The 19,842-nt window shown below is 50.6% G+C and overlaps 1 protein-coding gene across 1 annotated transcript in view; it reads left to right on the top strand.

The window, feature by feature from the left end:
* The first annotated feature begins 245 nt into the window (after positions 1–245).
* The window catches only part of C5PH7orf25 (chromosome 5p C7orf25 homolog), a 59,359-nt gene continuing 39,762 nt past the window's right edge, over positions 246–19,842 (top strand). Inside the window, exon 1 of the mRNA XM_069613301.1 lies at positions 246–391. The gene's annotated coding sequence lies outside the window, so the exon portion shown is untranslated. The remainder of the gene's footprint in view (positions 392–19,842) is intronic.

Here is a 19,842-nt window from a genome sequence, read left to right as displayed (position 1 = left end):
ACGGAAGACATCCGTTTTTAAAAAAAATGCTCGCTTACAACATAATATAAGACAAACAAAACGAGCCAAAAAGATCATATTTCGAGATAACTTATTCTATGGGCATACGTATTAAATAAATAAAAAAGAAACCACGTTCTACTCTAATGTTATCGATGGATTTCATTTGCTGCAACTACTTCCGGCTTAACTTATACTGAGCAACAAAGGCAGACATAAAAAACGAAACTGAGCTCGTTTTTCTCAGTCTCCCCTCCTACTTCCTTTGGGACGTGCACACAGATGACGGACAAAAATAGTTGAAACACCGGCACGGTGGAAGAGTGACAGGGAACTTGTCAAGGCCGAAAACCGAGTGTATACGCGGTGGAGGGGCAGCCAGCAGCTGCGGGTAGGTAATGGACTTGACAAGCATTTAAGGGAGCAGTGGGCTGGGAGGGGGAGTCCGAAGTCACGTTTTACAGACCTGGCACGTACAGCTTTTCCGCAATCTAGCCCTTCCATATAGTGAGACTATATGCATGTGTTCTCCAAGTGACTAGGGCTTTCAGATGAATGATTATTTCTTTCGTGAACGGTCCCTCTGTCATCTGACACTCTTTCGGTCTATGCTTTCTGGCTGTCATCCCGCTCCATCAATCCGAGTACACCTCAGGTTTTCTGCTGGTCAGAAAGGCTGCTATAACGTGCAGAGAGCTGACTGAGCCATCATTACTTTGTTTTGCATATTGTCTAGTATGTACGCCTTTCTGCCACCTACGAGCGAATACAGTGTTCTATTGTATGTGATGGAGAAGCGAATTAAAGCAAGAGGTGGGTAGACATCATACCCGGAATCCTGGCTGGGGAGGAGGGCAGCAGAGAAACCCCATTCGTGTCCCAATGAAGGGACATGTCCCTAATCTGCTTGGCCTTCTTTGATGAGGCTTCTCTGTGGCAGGACTGTGTCTAGTGGACTATTTCGAGCCAGACGAGCAAACTTCTAAAATCACTGGGGGGGTGCCTTGTGGTTGGTCGAGGGAGAGAGAATTGAACCATTTGGGGGTAACCTTTGCACAAGTGATGTCATGGGAAATAATATTGCAGCAAGTGTAATCTTTTAATAACTTACCAATTAACTTCATTGACCCTAGTCCTGCTCTTCCTCGTCACTAAACTTGCTCAACTGAAGACGTTCTGCCTTCCCACCAGACTTTCCAAAACTCTCTCTTATATCTGGCCACCTCCAACATGCAGGTGTGATACTGCCTTCCAAACCTTACAATTCCTGTACCATGACCCACTAATGTGGGTCGATTTCTCCCGCCCCTGCATAGAAGGGCGAGTCAGGCGTAAGTACGATGACTAGGGGCAATTAAAGAATCGCCACCTCATCCCAGTAATTGCTTATGTCAAGTATACCAAATATTTTATTGATCTGACGCATGCAACTGAATGCTGGGCACTCAACAAGGTGATTTATTAGCTTACTCCGTCCATTGCAGTGCACCAACAAGGATAGGGTGCTCCCAATACAGCCTGAATAAAAGTGTGATATGAATGTCCTGGCAGTTGCATTCTGTAGTGTTCCTTTGAACATGGAAACCTTGAGCGTGATGCCCAGGTAGCTGCTTTACAGACGCCTGGAGTGAAGCCCTGTTTGCCCCCCCTCCGTCTCCCGCTGAGGTAGCCATCCTCCTTATAGAATTCCCCTACACGTCCTCTGGAAGGGGAATCTCCCCCCAGCCCCCAATGCTCCATGGCTCCCCAAAGCCAGTTTGTATTGCAAAGTGATCACATCCTCCAGCCAACGACTGACAGGTTGAAGGCCTTTCTGATCCCTACCCATTGATATATATTTTATTTGTATCACGCTCATACACAAGTGTTTCACAGCGCGATGAGGCAAGGGGGGGCAAAATAATGATCTTACTAGGCCCAGTGACATGGGGAACACGCAAGTGCAGGGGAGAGGGAAGGGGGAAAGTGTAAGGGAGAAGGGAAGAAATGGAAAAGTGCTGAGCACGGGATACAACAACAAAAGGTAGTGCAGCCAGCAAGGTGGCAGTGCAGGTTATGGTCACAGACAAAGGGTGTCTGGTAAGTGTAGGTAAGGGGACTGTAGGGTAACAGATACAGACCCAAGTGCAAGGGTTGCCTGGGGCAGTGCGGGTGAGCGGCTGGGGTAGGTATGGACCTGGGCCCGGAATCGGAGGGTAATCAGGAGCATGGTGCCGAAGCAGACAGATCAGCAGGGGTGGAAGAAGGTTGAAGGCAGAAGCAAAGAGGAAGGTCTTTAGGTACTTCCGGAACCGAGATGTTTCAGAGTGGCAGGGAGGCTGTTCCAAAGGGAGGCGCCGGCCGAGCAAAGAGATCTACCGCCAACTCATTGCCTGGAGAAGCGACTGACCCTGAGGGAGTTGGAGCTGGAGGAGTGAAGAGATAGAGTAGGAAGGTATTTACGGAGGGAAAGTTTAATGTATTTTGGACCCAGGCCCCAGAAAGCCATGTGGACAATGCAAAGGGTCTTGAATTTAATCCTGGCAGCATCTGGGAGCCAATTAAGAGATTTCAGGGCTGCAGAGATATAATCCCAGGGCTTGAGGCCAAGGACAAATCTTGCAGTCTTGTTATGGATGAGTTGCAGAGGGCGGAGAGAACAAGCAGGAAGATTTAGAAAGGGGCCGTTGCAATAGTCCAGCCTGGAGAGAACCAGAGCTCTAGAAACAGTACGCTTCTGGGGGAAGGAGAGGCAAGGAAGAATACCTCAGAAGAGGTGCAGTTGGTAGTTTGACTTCTTGGAGACGTCAGAGATGTGAGGAGAAAAGGAGTGTGTGGAGTTGAAGATGACCCAGAGGTTCTTGGCTTCACAGGTGGGTGCAGGAAGAGGGCCAAGGGAGGCAGGCCAGAGAGAGAGTCAGGAAAGGAGGGTGCAGGTGTGCCGATGAGGAGAATCTCTCAGTTTTACTGGCATTAAGGCAGAGATCATTGGATGCACACAACTCCTGGATAGCAGAAAGGTGGCAGAGGGAATGAGCGAGGTGTCATCCGCATAGCACTGAAAGTTGGAGCAGAGAGCGGCAATGTGGTGGGCAATTAGTGCCAAGTATTGGTTGAAAAGCCAGGTAGAGAGGTTGGACCCCTGAGGTACACCACAGGTAGAATGTGAGATAGAGGAAAGGAAGGATCCAAGTTGGATCTGGGAGGGTCGATCAGAGAGGAACGATTCAGCCAGGGCCTGACCAGTGATACCCGGGTTGTCACGGAGACGGTTGAGCAGGATGGCATAGTTGACTGTGTCGAAGAGAGATTGAGTAGGATGAGGACAGAAGGGATGTTGGAGCCAAAGTTGGAGAGCGGGTCTTCACGGATATTCAGGAGAGCAGTTTCTGTGCTTCTGGCAACGCTAAAGCCAGACTGGTGGTCATGGAGACAACTAACAGTCAGTGTGAAGATTAAGCTGGGAGATGGCTAGCTTTTCCAAGACTTTGCAATAGAAAGGCGTGATGGGAGATCAGGCGATAGTTAGCAGGGCATGAGGGTCGGCTCTGGGTTTCTTTAGAAGAGGGTGTACAAGGGAGTGCTTCAGAGGTGAGGGGAAGGCTCTAGAGGAGAAGGAGTGGTTGCAGAAGTCGGCCAGAGCAGGATTGAGGGTGTCAATGTGGTCCTTGATGGTTTTAGACGATCAGGGAAGAACCTGTTTTTACGAGACATAGATCGGACTTGTCTAGAAACCTCGTTGGGGGAGAAAAGAGGAAAGGAAGAGAGGGATGGATGGGGCTGGGGGGTGGCTACAGAAGGGGGATGAGGTGGAGAGGATGAGAGGGTGGACAGGATGTCCTCGGTTTTAGAGAAGAAGTGAGAGGCAAGGGCATAAAGAGGGCCTAGGAGGCTACAGGCGAGGTAGAGACTGCAGCACGGTTGGCCAGCTCTTAGCAGATTATGAAAAGTTCGGCTGAGTTCTTAGAAGCTGCAGAGACGCTGGCTTGGATGTGGGCTCTCTTCTTAGTTTGGATAAGGAGGCGATATTGCCTTTGGAGCGGGCGGCAGGCCAGTTTGTCAGAGGATGCAGAGGAAGCCTGGCATTTCCTCTCAGCAACCCTGCACTTTAAGGGTGGCTAGGTCGGAGTCATACCAAGAGTTGAGCTTTGCTTTGGGCTCCAAGCGGATCCTCGTGACAGGGGCAAGAACATCCAGAGTATCAGAGATAAAAGAGTAGAGCATGGAAAGGGCTGTATTAGGGGGAGTGTCAGCAAGAGGAGGAGTAGGGGGAGAGAAAGTGTCGGTGAAAGCCTCAACTGACACACGCTTCATGGGTTGGATGACCGAGAACGTAGGTGGCAGGGTTGGAGTTGGCTTGGCCTGAGGGGTAGCGAGGGAGAGATGGGAGGAAAGGAGGGAATGATCACTCCGGAGGAAAGGAGGGAATGATCACTCCATGAGAGAGGAGTGGACAGAGGGATGCAGAGGGGGAGGTCAGAGGAAATCAGAACATCAAGCGTGCGCCATGCAGAGTGAGCCGTGCCAGAGGGGAGGATAGAGAGGGAGAATCGTAGAGGTCACTAAAGAGACCAGAGGAGGAGCAGGGAGTATCCAGATGGATGTTGAGGTCTCCAAGAAGTAGAAGTTGAGTGGTCGAGGCCAGGAGGGAGGAGGAGAGGTCCGCCCACTCGGGAGAGGAAGGACCAGGTGGCCGATAGATAGTAGCCACGGTAAGAGAGTGGCCAGGAGAGCGAGAAAGCTTGCAGACAAGGTATTTGAAAGAGGAGTAGGTCTGCATTGAATTACAGAAGCAGAAATCCACTCGGGGAATATCAGGACTACTCCTCCTCCGCACCGGGTGGATCTGGGTGCCGAGAGGATCTTGTAGCCACCAGGAAGGAGAGTGTCAAAGCTTGTGACAGAGCTGGCCGTGAACCATGTGTCAGTGAGACCGAGGACATTGAGGTAAAGTTCTTCCAGGAGGCGACAGATCTCAGAGGAGTGTTTGACGGCTGAGCGAGAGTTGAGAGTGGCAATATGGAGAAGGTTGCCACCCTTGAAGGACTTCTGGGGTGGGGTACAAATCAGAGGTACGCCCTGCGGAGGTGTAGAAGGAGCCCGGGGGGGACAGGAGAGGAAAGAGGAGAGGGCAAGGTAGCCAAGGATGTAGCTGAGGGGGAAGGCAAGGAAGCCGGAGGTGGGAGAGAGGGGTTAGGTGGAGAAGAAGGGAAGTTTGAGGCGTAGAAAGCGCCTGTCAGAGGAGGAGGTTGACCGAGAAGGTGCCATTCAGGTAGACATTAATGATGATCTTAGAGGAGTCATTAATGATGATCTTAGAGGAGTCGAAGGGAGCACGCAGGGCATCCCAAAGGGTGCCCCCATTAATGGGAGAGGAGGAGAAAGGAGAGGGCACAGAGACCATATGAAGAGTACATAGGCCAGGCGAGTGAACGACAAAGAGGATGTCAGTGAGGGCTTGTCTGGAGGAAGCACTGGTATAGGTGTCAGCGATAGGGAGACCAGGGTTAGAGACTAAAATGTCCTTTTTGAGCTTCTTCCTGCCAGACTTGTTGAGAAGGGAAGGATAGTTATTTTTTTTTTTGAAACATTTTATTAAGTTATAAACAAAACCAAACAATACAAACCAAACAAACAGTGCATATTTCAACAGTTTCATTACGCTTTCTTAACTTCTAGCCACTACTTCTCTTCTCCCACCCCCTTTTACGAGTCTATTACTTGAAACATTCTGTTTCTGCATCCTGTGGTACGGTCTCCCCCTCTTCAGGTTCTACCGGGTCTCCTATTGACCCAAACAGCTCGGCTATCAATGATTTCCAGGCCATCAGGGACTCGGTCTCATCCTCCCCCCCAACCCCCCTGCGTTGCTCGCTTCTTGCCACACCATGGTTTCTGCTTCTGCCCATTTTTGCAAATCTCTCCACCACACCTCCACATTTGGCATGTGGCATGTGTTCCATCCCATGGCAATTCTCCTTTTCGCCAGCACATAAGCCAGATCCTTCAGCTTACTCGCATGCTTGAGCTTCTGCGATCTTGGGAACCCTCCCAACAAACAGGCCCACACTGTGTCCACTACAAGCTTGACCCCCTTTTTTTCAAGTTTCACTTCGCTCCATAAGCTTTCTATTACCGGGCATGACCAGAACATATGCACCATGCCCGCGTTCTCCTCATCACACTTGGGGCATGCCTGCCGTCCTGCGTTATCAAACCTTGATATCCTCCAAGGTGTCGTGTATGCCCTATGCGTTATATACAGTTGAATCTGTTTCAGTCTCGCATTTCTAGACACCTTATGATATCCCGGCGCCCGTTCCCACATCCTATCCTCCATCGGGGCTCCAACTTCCGTTTCCCAATCCAACCTCAACTGCGTGACCTCGTTTCCCACTTTAAACATCAGCATTTCATATATTCTGGAAATCTTGTGGCCCCCTTCTGCTATGTCGTAAATCAAGTCTGTGGTGGCATCTGATTCCTCCTCCAGCACAGTTTCAGGCCATATTTTCTTAATCCTCTGCACCATTCTATAATGTGTAATATATTGGCCCTCGTGCAACCCAGTTTCTTCCTGCAGCCCCTCAAAAGCAATACTAGAGCCTTCCCGCCAAATGTCACCCATTGTTGCCACCCCAACCGGTTCCCAGTGGTTCCTGATTATCATTCGCAGCTGCACATCTTCCCCTGTTAATGCAACCTGTGGTACCTGCGGAGAGCATGGGGGCGGGTTCTCCATCATTTGGCATGCCCTACGCCACGTCTTCCACCCTAGTAGCACCATCTTAGGGAGCCCCATCATTTCCGCCCTAGGCACCCACATCATCTCTTTCAGGTAAAATGGTGCACAATCGCGCCCGAATAACCTAGATTCCGAGGTCTCTTCATCAGAGAGCCATTTGGCAACCTATTGCAACTGGCTTGCCACGTAATACACCTCATAGTTAGGCAATTTTATCCCTCCTCTGTCTAGAAAATTCTGTAGTTTCCACAGCGCCACTCTATTCCGTGTGCCATGCCATAAAAAATCCCTACACATGCTATTCAGTTTGGTGAAAAACTTCTTGGGAATCAGGTACGGTATATTCCCAAAGTAGTGTAAAAGCCTTGGCAGAATCACCATCTTTAGCATTGCTCCCCGCCCCATCATTGCCAAGGGCAACGTTGCCCAGAATTGCATGCACTTCTCAATTTTTCCAATGGCTACTTCTGTGTTGCGCATATGCTCCTTTTCCACAGTGTGGTATATGTCTATCCCCAAGTACCGAAATGTGCAACCGCCCATGGTACTTGTAATACAGGCAATCTCTCGGGTGGAATCCCCATGTACCCCCCTAATGGAAACATACTGGACTTCTGGGGGTTCACCGCTATGCCGGATAACTTAGCGTAACTCTCCATCACTTCTAACATGTACTGGAGGTTGTCTTCTCGGTATCGCAAGTACAGTAGCATGTCATCTGCATATAGAGAGATCAGATGTCGCTCCCCTTTCACCTCGATGCCTATGGTGTCATATTGCTGTCTCAAGTATATTGCTAGAGGTTTCAGGGCCAATATATAGAGCATTGGAGACCATGGACAACCCTGCCTGGTGCCCTTGCTGAGCTGCCACCTTCCCGATATCACAGATCCTGTCTTAACCCTAGCCAGCGGTTCACTATATAATATTTTGGCCCACCTTACATATCCAGGCCCTAACCCGTAGCATTCCAGGGCTGCAAGCAGCCATGGCCATTTAACTGAATCGAAGGCCTTAATCGCGTCCAAAGACACAATTGCCATTTCATCATCATTGTCGCTGCCGCTCTCAATAATTCTTTGAAGTAGTCTATGGTTATTTGTAATATTTCTATTTGGGACATAGCCCGTTCCGGGTGTATTAGTTTGCCAATAACCTTCTTCAGTCTATTTGCTAAAACAGCAGTCCATATCTTACTGTCTTGATTCAGCATTGACAAGGGTCTATAGGAGCCACAGCTGTGCCCAGGCTTATTAGGTTTGGGAAGCCGTATTATGATGGCCTCTCTGTGACTCTGGTAGGCTTCCCATCTCGAACGCTTCATTGAACATTTCTAGCAGCGGGGGAAGGACCTCTTCCATATATACTTTATAAAACTAACTTGGGAGTCCATCTGTCCCCCGGAGTTTTGCTAGTAGGCAACTGCCTCACCACCTCCCCAAGTTCTTCTAAGGTAATTGGTGCATCTAGTTCCTCTCTCTCTCTTCCTCACTTATCTTGGGCAACCCTATGTCCTCCAGCGTTTCTACCATCATAACGTGACTACTCTCACCATCGTCCCCATATAATGCCTTGTAATAGTTCACAAATGTCTGATTAACTCCCTCTTGGGTGTCTACTGCGCTACCGTTTCCCCCTCTATGGTCCTAATTGTGACTCTGGGGGTCTCATTCTTATATAACCATGCCAAAAGTCTGCCCGGTTTATCACCTCCCGCATGCTGTCTCTCTACGTATTTTTTATAATTGAGGTTACATAATCTATCCCAATATTCTGCGCATTTTTGCTGTAGCCTGAGTGTCAATTCTAACTTCTCTGCTGTATCATCTTCGCCCCTTAAAGCCTCTTCCAGTTTTCTTCTGTCTCCTGTAATTCAGCTAAAATCCCGCCTTGTAGACCTTTAGATTATGCTATGGCTACTCCCCTCATCACAACTTTAAAAGCCTCCCATAGTATTCCCGCAGAGTTCACACTCCCAGTATTTGTTTCAAAATAATGTGCAATCTCCTCCCTCAAGCCCTCCCTAAAGAAGGGGTCTCTCAATGCTTCCGCTCGTAGCCGCCATGTTGGGATCCTCGCTCGCGGGGGGCAATATTGCCATTCGAGAATCGGGGGCGAGTGGTCCGACGGGGCCCTAGCCTTGTACTCTATTTTTGTAATCTCTGCTATCATATCAGGTGAAGTGAAGACATAATCCAACCTCGTCGATAACTGCTGTGGGGCAGAATAATTTGAATATTGCCTTTCCTGGGGGTGTCTCACTCTCCATGCATTCTCCAAGCCAAAGTCACACAGCAATGTCCGTAGCGCTTTGGCAGCAGGGGTCGGTCTGTTCATCTTCCCATCTGACCTGTCTACCCTAGGGTTCAGTACACAGTTGAAATCCCCATCCCAGATCACCACACTTCCTACGCATGCGCTTAGATTAGCACACAATTTTCTAATGTACGCCTCTGTGTTCTGGTTTGGGGCATACGTATTGACTATACTTATCTCCCTATTTTCCACCAGTCCCCTCAGTATAATCATCCTCCCATCTGTCCCAGCTACCACTTGCAATCGCTGAAAAGGGACATGTGGCGCCACCCAAATAAGCACTCCTCTCGCATAAGCAGAGAATGATGAGCCTACCAACACTCCCTTCCACTTCCCGGCAATCATTTCCATCCTTTCCCGTGTAAGGTGGGTTTCCTGCAGCAGCGCAATATCTACTTTTTGCCTACGCAGGTACAACATAACTTTATTCCTCTTTAAATAACTGTTGAGCCCCCGTACGTTCCACGTAACTATTTTCAGGTCTCCCATGGCCCGTACGAATACCATTCCTCCTCCCGCAGGTGCAGTCTAACTCTAAGTTCCAATCCAGTCTGTATAGGTTCGTTCCCCCATTTCAAACACCCCTTAACTAAAAACACCCTAAACTCCCACCTCCCAACCCTTCCCCCAACATCTGCACACAAGCCCCTCCCCTTCCTACCCTAACCCCAACAACTCCCCAGCTCCATCCCTGGATCTCAGGCGTCCCCGCGTTTGGTCCTACCTCGGAATCCCAAGCTAAGAACCCAGCAGGGTGTCACCTAACTAAACTCTAAGTGGGGGTAGAAAGACTAGCACCCAGAGGCTCCCTTACCAAGCAATAGTCTTAGTGCCCTCTGAACATGCCCACCATCAAGTTGCGCCAATGACTATAATCAAGTCCCATAGTCTTAAGTCCCGACACCTCCAGGTGCCCCCTCAATACATTACTTGTCTCTGCTTCCTCCATCTCCTGTCTGGATGTCCAGCTCCTGGGGGCAGCCCTGCGTGTCGAGGCATTCCATCGCGTCTTCGGAGTATCGAAGAACAAGGTTTTGTTTTTATGAAAAACTTTCAGCCTTGCCGAGTAGAGCAACATATACTTGTGGCCCGCTTCTCGCAACCTCCTCTTGACAGACCCAAAGTTCATACGGCTCAGTTGCACCTGCAGGGTGTAGTCCGGGTAGGCAGTTATATTTGCTGCCCCTCGTTTTATTGTTTTGATCTTGCGAAAATGTTCAAGGATTCTTTCTCGATCCCGATAATTGAGGATCTTGGCGATCATCAGCATAGGCGGATTACCCGGTGGCGGCCTCCTCGTCAGGACTCTATGCGCTCTTTCTACTGCAAATCCCTGGGATAAGGCTCCTCCAGTGATCTCCTGCATCGGGCCCGCCTCTTTCTCAAGGTTCTCCGTGCGCTCCGCCAGTGTCCTGACATCTTGTCTGAGCAGATTCACTTCCTCCTGCACCACCCCAATCTTGAGATCCAGCGCTGTTTTTAATTCCGTCATAGCCAGTTCAAGCTTGGTCTCCCAAGCCACCTTCAAATCGGCAATCGCTGCAACGACCTCCCTGGTTCGTACCCATGGCAGCCATACCTCCAGCTAGTGCTTTGTCTTTGCTCCTAACTCCTTCCGGGCCAGGAGGTGTCCTGGCATATTCGTCTAGTGCAGGGGTGCACAACTGATTTTGACAGAGGGCTGAAAGTACCTTACATGAGGGCTATAGTGGGCCGAAAAGTAAATGTGGGCGGGGCGGTAGGCGGGGCGTGGCAGGAGGCTTTTTAAACCCCCAATTTCTACTAAACACATGGAAAAAGAATGTTTTTGAGGGGTAACGATTTTTATTTGCATTTCAAACTTACATTTTGTACTACACATTTTCCATTGTTATAATTTATTTCTATTTAGTTTTTGTATCTCGCATGTTTAGTTAACTTATATATATTTTATTGACCCTAGATTGGACATGCCGTTATTTTGGACTGCTACAGTTTGCTATTTGGGTTGCCCAAGAGGAGTATGGCCTTCATTGAGTCAGGTTTCCTCAAAAAGCCAAAAATGAACATCTCCCAACTGTGCCTGTTTTAGCTTTATTATTGGGTTCACTCTTGGAGTGAAACACTATGCCCCTTGGCCCCCTCACCCCCAACCAAACATTATGCCCCATGGCTCCCTCACCCCCAACCAAACACTATGCCCCATGGCCCCCTCACCCCCAACCAAACACTATGGCCCTTGCCCCCCTCACCCCCAACCAAACATTATGCCCCTTGCCCCCCTCACCCCCAACCAAACACTATGCCCCATGTCCCTCACCCCCAACCAAACACTATCCCCCATGGCCCCCTCACATCCAACCAAACATTATGCCCCATGGCCCCCTCACATCCAACCAAACATTATGCCCCATGTCCCTCACCCCCAACCAAACACTATGCCCCATGGCCCCCTCACATCCAACCAAACACTATGCCCCATGGCCCCCTCACCCCCAACCAAACACTATGCCCCATGTCCCTCACCCCAACTCAGCACACACAAACATGCACCCATACAGACCCGAACACCCCCCGCCCCCCAACTCCAAACCCCACCCCCCAAATAGGAACACACACACAAGCACCCAACCAGACCCGAACCCCCACCCCCCAACTCAGCACACTCTCAAACATGCAAACATACAGACCCAAACCCCCACCCCCCAACTCAGCACACACACAAACATGCACCCATACAGCCCCGAACCCCCACCCCCCCAACTCCAAACCCCCACCCCCAAATCAGCACACACACACACAAGCACCCAACCAGACCCGAACCCCCACCCCCCAACTCAGCACACTCTCAAACATGCACCCATACAGACCCGAACCCCCCACCCCCCAACTCCAAACCCCCACCCCCCAAATCAGCACACACCCAACCAGACCCGAACCCCCAACTCGGCACACTCTCAAACATGCACCCATACAGACCCGAACCCCCTGCCCCCCCAACTCCAAACCCCCACCCCCCAAATCAGCACGCACACACAAGCACCCAACCAGACCCGAACCCCCACCCCCCAGCTCAGCACACTCTCAAACATGCAAACATACAGACCCAAACCCCCACCCCCCAACTCAGCACACACACAAACATGCACCCATACAGACCCGACCCCCCCCCACCCCAAATCAGCACACACACAGACCCGAACCCCCCACCCCCAACTCAGCACACACACAAACATGCACCCATACAGACCCGAACCCCCACAACTCCAAACCCCCACCCCCCAAATCAGCACACACATGCACAAGCACCCAACTAGACCCGAACCCCCCACCCCCAACTCTGCACACACACAAACATGCACCCATACAGACTCCAAACCCCCACCCCCCAAATCAGCACACACACAAACATGAACCCATACAGACCCGACCCCCCCACCCCAAATCAGCACACACACAGACCCAAACCCCCCACCCCCAACTCAGCACACACACAAACATGCACCCATACAGACCCGAACCCCCACCCCCCACCCCCCAAATCAGCACGCACAAGCACCCAACCAGACCCGAACTCCCCCCCAACTCAGCACACACACACAAACATGCACCCATACAGACCCGAACCCCCCACGCCCCCAACTCCAAACCCCACCCCCCAAATCAGCACACACACACAAGCACCCAACCAGACCCGAACCCCCACCCCCCAACTCAGCACACTCTCAAACATACAGACCCAAACCCCCACCCCCAAACTCAGCACACACACAGACCCGAACCCCCCACCCCCAACTCAGCACAGACACAAACATGCACCCATACAGACCCGAACCCCCCAACTCCAAACCCCCACCCCCCAAATAGGAACACACACACAAGCACCCAACCAGACCCGAACCCCCACCCCCCAACTCAGCACACTCTCAAACATGCAAACATACAGACCCAAACCCCCACCCCCACACACATCCAACACCCCCCACCCCCGCATCTCAACATACACACAAAATACATTCAAATCCAAACATCCGACACACATCCAACACCCCCCCCACCCCAACATACACACAAAAAACATTAAAATCCAAACATCCGACACACATCCAACACCCCCCCACCCCCGCATCTCAACATACACACAAAATACATTCAGATCCAAACATCCGACACACATCCAACACCCCCCCACCCCAACATACACACAAAAAACATTAAAATCCAAACATCCGACACACATCCAACACCCCCCCATCCCCGCATCTCAACATACACACAAAATACATTCAAATCCAAACATCCGACACACATCCAACACCCCCCCACCCCCACATCTCAACATACACACAAAATACATTCAGATCCAAACATTCATACACATCTGACACCCCCCCACCCCCGCATCTCAACATACACACACAAAATATTACAATCCAAACATTCATACAGATCCGACACACATCCGACACCCCCCCACCCCCGCATCTCAACATACACACAAAATACATTCAAATCCAAACATCCGACACACATCCAACACCTCCCCACCCCAACATACACACAAAAAACATTCAAATCCAAACATCCGACACACATCCAACACCCCCCCACCCCCGCATCTCAACATACACACAAAATACATTAAAATCCAAACATCCGACACACATCCAACACCCCCCCACCCCCGCATCTCAACATACACACAAAATACATTCAGATCCAAACATCCGACACACATCCAACACCCCCCCCACCCCAACATACACACAAAAAACATTAAAATCCAAACATCCGACACACATCCAACACCCCCCATCCCCGCATCTCAACATACACACAAAATACATTCAAATCCAAACATCCGACACACATCCAACACCCCCCCACCCCCACATCTCAACATACACACAAAATACATTCAGATCCAAACATTCATACACATCTGACACCCCCCCACCCCCGCATCTCAACATACACACACAAAATATTACAATCCAAACATTCATACAGATCCGACACACATCCGACACCCCCCCACCCCCGCATCTCAACATACACACAAAATACATTCAAATCCAAACATCCGACACACATCCAACACCTCCCCACCCCAACATACACACAAAAAACATTCAAATCCAAACATCCGACACATATCCAACACCCCCCCACCCCCTCATCTCAACATACACACAAAATCCATTAAAATCCAAACATCCGACACACATCCGACACCCCCCCACCCCCGCATCTCAACATACACACAAAAAACATTAAAATCCAAACATCCGACCCCCCCCCCCCCCTCGCAACATACACACACAAACAAAGCAAAACAGACCCGACACACAAACACAAACAGACCACTTACCAGAGACGTGCTGGAAGGCAGGCAGGTAAGCGGCAGGTAAGCTGGAACGCTGGACTCGTACTACGGCTGGCGTGGTCCAAGGCTGAAATGCCTTCCGGCATCAAGCCTTATGGGCCACGCCAGCCGTAGTGCTGGCCCTCCATTGGTGCAGCACACACGCATTACGTGGCTCGTAGGAGCGACGTGGTGCGTGTGTGTGCTGAGCCAATGAGGGCCAGTGTTTTGTCCGGCCCGGAAGACAACAAAGACTTTTCTAATGGAGGGCGGCCGCGGGCCGCCCTCCATTAGGAAAGTCTTTGTGCCTCGCGGGCCGGACAAAAGAGCATGGCGGGCCGCATGTTGTGCACGGTCTAGTGTATGCTGTTTGCTCTTCAGTCTTGGAGGCTTATTGGACATTTCGCTGCAGCTGGATTTGTGGGTGAGCCCCCTCACTTATGATTGCTGGCCCCGTCAGGGGTAGACTACTGTTAGCGCTTGGGCCCAGGGGGAATTGCTCCAATAGTGTCCCAGGACTATTTCTTAGCCGCGGGAATGGGTTGTGCTCTCCCATGTGACCATATGGTTCTCTACTTTGACTCTGCTGGGCCTCAGGTGCGTCAGATGCTCCTCTCGCTACCCACACCTCACTGCTCACAGCACTGTGGACATCGGTGCTGGTCCTCAAGGACCAAGCCCTGCCCCCCGCCGTCACAACCTCAGGCAGCTTATTGTGGTATGTTGCACACCCAGGTTCAGTGCAGTGGCGTGCTCTCGCCGGCTCTGCTGACTGCCCAGTTTGCTGGGTGGTGTGGTGTCACTGGCTCCAGTGCTGTCCAGCCAACCATATGAGGCACCTATGGATGACAATTCGTAGGGCAATCCGGCTCCGTATCTTGTTGCCAACGTGGGTCTCTCCTCTGGTCCGTGGATCCACTACCAAGGTTTGCTGGCAGTGTCAACCCTACATGTCCGTGATCCCACTGTATATTTCCACACGGCTCCTTTACTTCCCAGACCGCGGCTTCCGATGGGTTAAAGCGTGGGGCCCGCCTTCTGTCCCTGTTTGCAGGCCGAGGCACCGATACAGTGCTGTGCCCGCCACGCCAGTCCTGGCCCCTGCTTATCGTATGCTGCGGCTGCCGAGCCCTCCGCCGCTGCTCCGGCAGCCTCTGAGGGTAGGCTGGAGGCACAGCACGCTCATTCTGCAAGGCAAGCGATGCCCTGCATGTGCGCCTTGCAGGCATCGCGTGGCAGTGCGTCTTGGGTGCTGTTAGTGGGGTCAAACGAACAGCGGGTCTCCGGACCTTCCACCGCCCGTTCTGTGCACTGCTCGATGCCACTCACCACATTACAGTCCTTATCTGGCCACAAGCGCACACTTCGCATCGGGGCCGTGTCCGTGCTCCCACTGCCCTGCTACTTTGTCTGCGCCGATCTTCCGCGTAGCGGGCCAACACAGTTCTTTCTTGTGGACCCCTTTGTTCTCTCTAGATGTCCGCCATCTTGGGTCGGGGCACCGCCAGCCACCACGACCGCGGCAGTGCTCTATGCAGCGAAAACACCCTGGGTCACTGCGTGGTATAGCTGTAGCCTCTCTGTGACCTAACAGCAGTGCGCACCCTTCCTGAAGTGTTTCTTGGGGGCTAAATGGTTAGTGCCGATCCCTTTCAATTCCTCCACCCAGTCGTATAGTTCCGGGCAACGTTGCCCTTCCTGCCCTGCAGTCTGACCTATTATTGAGATTAGAGTGGGGGACACCGTTATTTGGCCAGATTGTTCGCAACCTCAGTCTTTTCAATGCAGCATATTGACTTACACATGCTGCACCGCGCACGGCTCATCCAGGCAGCTGTGCTTTCGTTTCGTTACATTTCGGAGGTGATTGCAGGCTTTGTTTGTCCCGCCGGCCATTTTCGTTCAGTTGCAATTTCCGATAGTCGTGCTATCGGTACTGCGGCCAGGTTTGGCTACTCTCTACATATGGCTGCAGGTAGCCAAGCCTCCCATAGCGCTCCGCTCCACCGCAACAGTTTCTTACATTGAGTGAGGGCACGGGCGGCTCCCCGTATTCACGACCTCCTTCGAGTTAGTGCACACACCACTTAGTGTCACCGGGGGTGGGGGGGGTCGCGTTGCTTTCCTCCAACCCCCTTACAGAGTGTCCAGTTTTCCGGGTACTGCCGCTCCCGCCAGGCCTATTATTGAGATCGGGGCAGGGAACAACTCACTATGTTCACGTTGTCCGCAGCTTCAGTATTACAGACCCATATGTCAATCGCACGCAGGCTTTCCACTTTCAGTGATCAGTCTCTCTCTTCTAGTGCTCGGCTCGCATTCCCATTCAGTTTCGTTTCAATGGGAGTGGCGTCCTTTGTTTGCCCCGCCGGCCATCTTGTATCCAATTTCAGATTTCCGATACAAACTTACTATCGGTATTACAGCCAAGTACGACAATCCGAGGATTCCATATCAGGCACTGAGGCTTCACGTGTGTAACGGTCCCATCTAGAGTTCGTTTCAGTTCAGTGGACACATTGTTTATCTAGGATCATGTCGGATCGATCGGAGCAGCTCATGGACACACGTCTTACTCCATAGTGCCTAAGCCACGCCCCCCGGAAGGATAGTTGATGGAGAAGCAATTGGAGAAGATAGGAGAAACGGAGAGTGGCATGTTTGAAGTAGCGAGAGAGGGGGGCGAGGGAGCAGGGGATGGGAACAGAGTAGCAACAGCGGGGCAGAGTAGCACAATGCAGTCACTGGGCTGAGCCAAGTTCAAGAGAGAGAATTATTGTGTTTGAAAACGCTGCGGTTTTTCTTTCCAAGTTTCTCAGGCTCCTCCCGCTCGGAGGAGCCTGAGAAACTTGGAAAGAAAAACTGCAGCGTTTTCAAACAGAATAACATTGTATTTATGTTTGCGGTAGCTTCAAAAGCTACCGCAAACATAAATACAATGTTTTTAAAGCTGCAGTTCCAGCCCGGAAAACCTAGAAAAAAAAAACCGCAGCTAGTGTTTATTTTTATTAAACAAAATAGCACTTACCGAGATGCAGCTGCAGCTTTTCTGCCTGTAGTCTCCGGTCTCCGTCCTCCGAGTCCCGGCACCAATGAAGGGGAAAAGCCACCCAGTGGTAGCTTTTGTTTATTACAGCTGGCTGGCTTTTCCTTCATTAGTGCCGCAAAAGCAAGCACAGGCGGGCATTCATTTCACAAAATGGATGCCCCCATGTGCTTCCCTTTGAGCTTCATTTTCGCAAAAGTTTACATAGGGACTTCAAAAAAATAAGTACCAATATATTTTTTTTAATTATTGCCCATCTTTTTGGCCAATAAAACTTTTTGGGCTAACCATTCCTTTAATGTTTTCCATTGAACTGTTGTCTTCATCGGTATCAGCCCCAGTTCTTTCCTAATAAATTGTATCGGAAGGGATCGATCTCTTCTCCCTTTTTGGATACCATATCCTCTTTCATTTACTCTCGTTTGTTTATAAATGCATCCATGTTCTCCCCCCTGCTCTATCTGTCCTTCCTAATACCCTTTTATTGTTTGCTTGTTAGCCGCTTATACAGCAAATACATTGTTTCAAAGTGCCCACATAGCTACAGGGAGGGAATGTGGGATTGCAGTACAATTAAAATACACAAAATACAGTGGGGGAAGGGGCGGCCAAACCATCTATGCCTTGTGAGTATTCAGAACGTGCAAGTGCAGCAAGGGAGAGGGCACTGCGGTAGGTGCTTGGGTGTCCATGCTCAAACGTGAGCCGCGGATGAAGTGCACGGCATGTTAAGTGCTGTGTGGCCAGGAGCCACGTTGGGTGGAAAAGTGGAATTCTCTGTTGCCGAGGGTGTGCCAAGGCAAGTGCTGAAGGTAGTCAGAAGCTGGGGAGATTGGGTCTGAATGGTCAGGGGCCCTGAGGATACACAAGGGTCCAAGACACCAATCACAGCAACTTTGAGATTAGCAGAGATTGGCAGAGGAGGGAAGAAGGGAACGAGGAGGAAAAGAGGAGAGTCTTGAGGTGCTTTCGGAACCTAGGAAGGTCCTGCTCAAGATGCAGTTGGAGGGGGAGGCTGTTCCAAAAGAGGGATCCAGCTGAGGAAAGCAAGCAACCTCCTGCTCTCTGTTCAGCGAAACGCTTTAAACACATAGAGAGTTGGTGCCAGAGGAACGTAGGGGTCTAGAAGGAGAGTATTTTGTCCCCATCCCCTGTGCTCTCGGAACTAGCTCCTACTGTGTTCCTAAACCTCCCTGTGCTTCCTCCCATTTTAATTTTGTCACCTTGCTTGCCCCCAATAACTATAATTCTCTTCCCTTCTGTCCCTGCTCTTTCTCCTCTTTACCCATTTTCCTAGTGTATGTTATGTTTTAGCATCTTATAAAGCGTAGCCGTGGCCTGAAGGCATCCTGGCCCTAACAAACTGAGGATTCCTCATCCAAGGAGCAAGGTAGAGGGCCCCAACAACCATCAAACAGAGAAATGGAGAAAAGAACACGTCAGCTATAAATGGAACGTAGGAAGAGAATTCCATAACAAAGAAGCCATCTACGAGAAAGCTCCTCTCCTGCCCCCTTTTCCCCCAACTGTGATTTACAAAAACGCAGAACCTGAGGAAGGGCTTGGCCAGTGGAGCAGAGATTCTGAGAGCGGAAGTAAAGCTTAATTTTCTGGCAAAGGAAACTGGCTTCCAATCCATGCATGACCCGGTGTACAAGACAAAGGACTTTAAACTTAATTCCTCCAGCAATAGAAAGCCAAGGAAGTTTCTGCAGCACCTTAGATATTCTGGCAAATATTGGCAAGCCTCGCCAGACAGGCAGCTGGGTTCTGCACAGCTTGTAATCAGTGGAGGAGGACAGGCTGGGAGAAGAGAGTTCCATTATAGTAATCCAAATTTCCCATGACCAAGGTGGAAACCATGGAGGTCCATAGGCACAAGCGGGATGACTTTCCTCTGAGGTTTAAGCTCAAAATGAGCTGCACTACATCTTGCGTTAACCTGAGGAATGGCAGAGAGTGAGGCAGATATGGTGATGCCTAGGTTCTTTACTATGGTCACAGGGCTAGGAAGTCGGGCCAAGGCAAGGCTGAAGGCCTACAATTTTTCCGCTGTCGAACAACTGATTGTGCCATCTACCTTCCATGTTCTACTGACTAAGCTTGCAGTTCAGCGCTTCGGCCAAAGCGCTCTAGAAATCCAAATGAATACGAATGTTTTTTTCTGAACTTTTCTAGGGATTTCCAGTGAACCTCCTCCCACTCTCCAATGTCCCTTGCTGGAACCTCTGCAACTTTGACCATGTTCCTCCTTGACAATTTATGTAAGCCAGTGCTGTGAGTGTCAGTACTTCCCAATTCTGATTATTGCTGCCAGTTCGAGGTGTGATCCGCCTCGCTCAGAGCCAATTCTTTCTGGTGCATTCCCACCATTGCAAGCAGTATAAGGAGGGAAGAGCACTGCCTCGGCTG

This window comes from Ambystoma mexicanum, chromosome 5p (assembly GCF_040938575.1).
Source record: "Ambystoma mexicanum isolate Mex_15411 chromosome 5p, UKY_AmexF1_1, whole genome shotgun sequence".
NCBI classification, from domain to species: Eukaryota; Metazoa; Chordata; class Amphibia; order Caudata; family Ambystomatidae; genus Ambystoma; species Ambystoma mexicanum.
The sequence above is the reverse complement of the archived record's forward strand: the minus strand, read 5'-3'. Positions and strand labels throughout refer to the sequence as shown.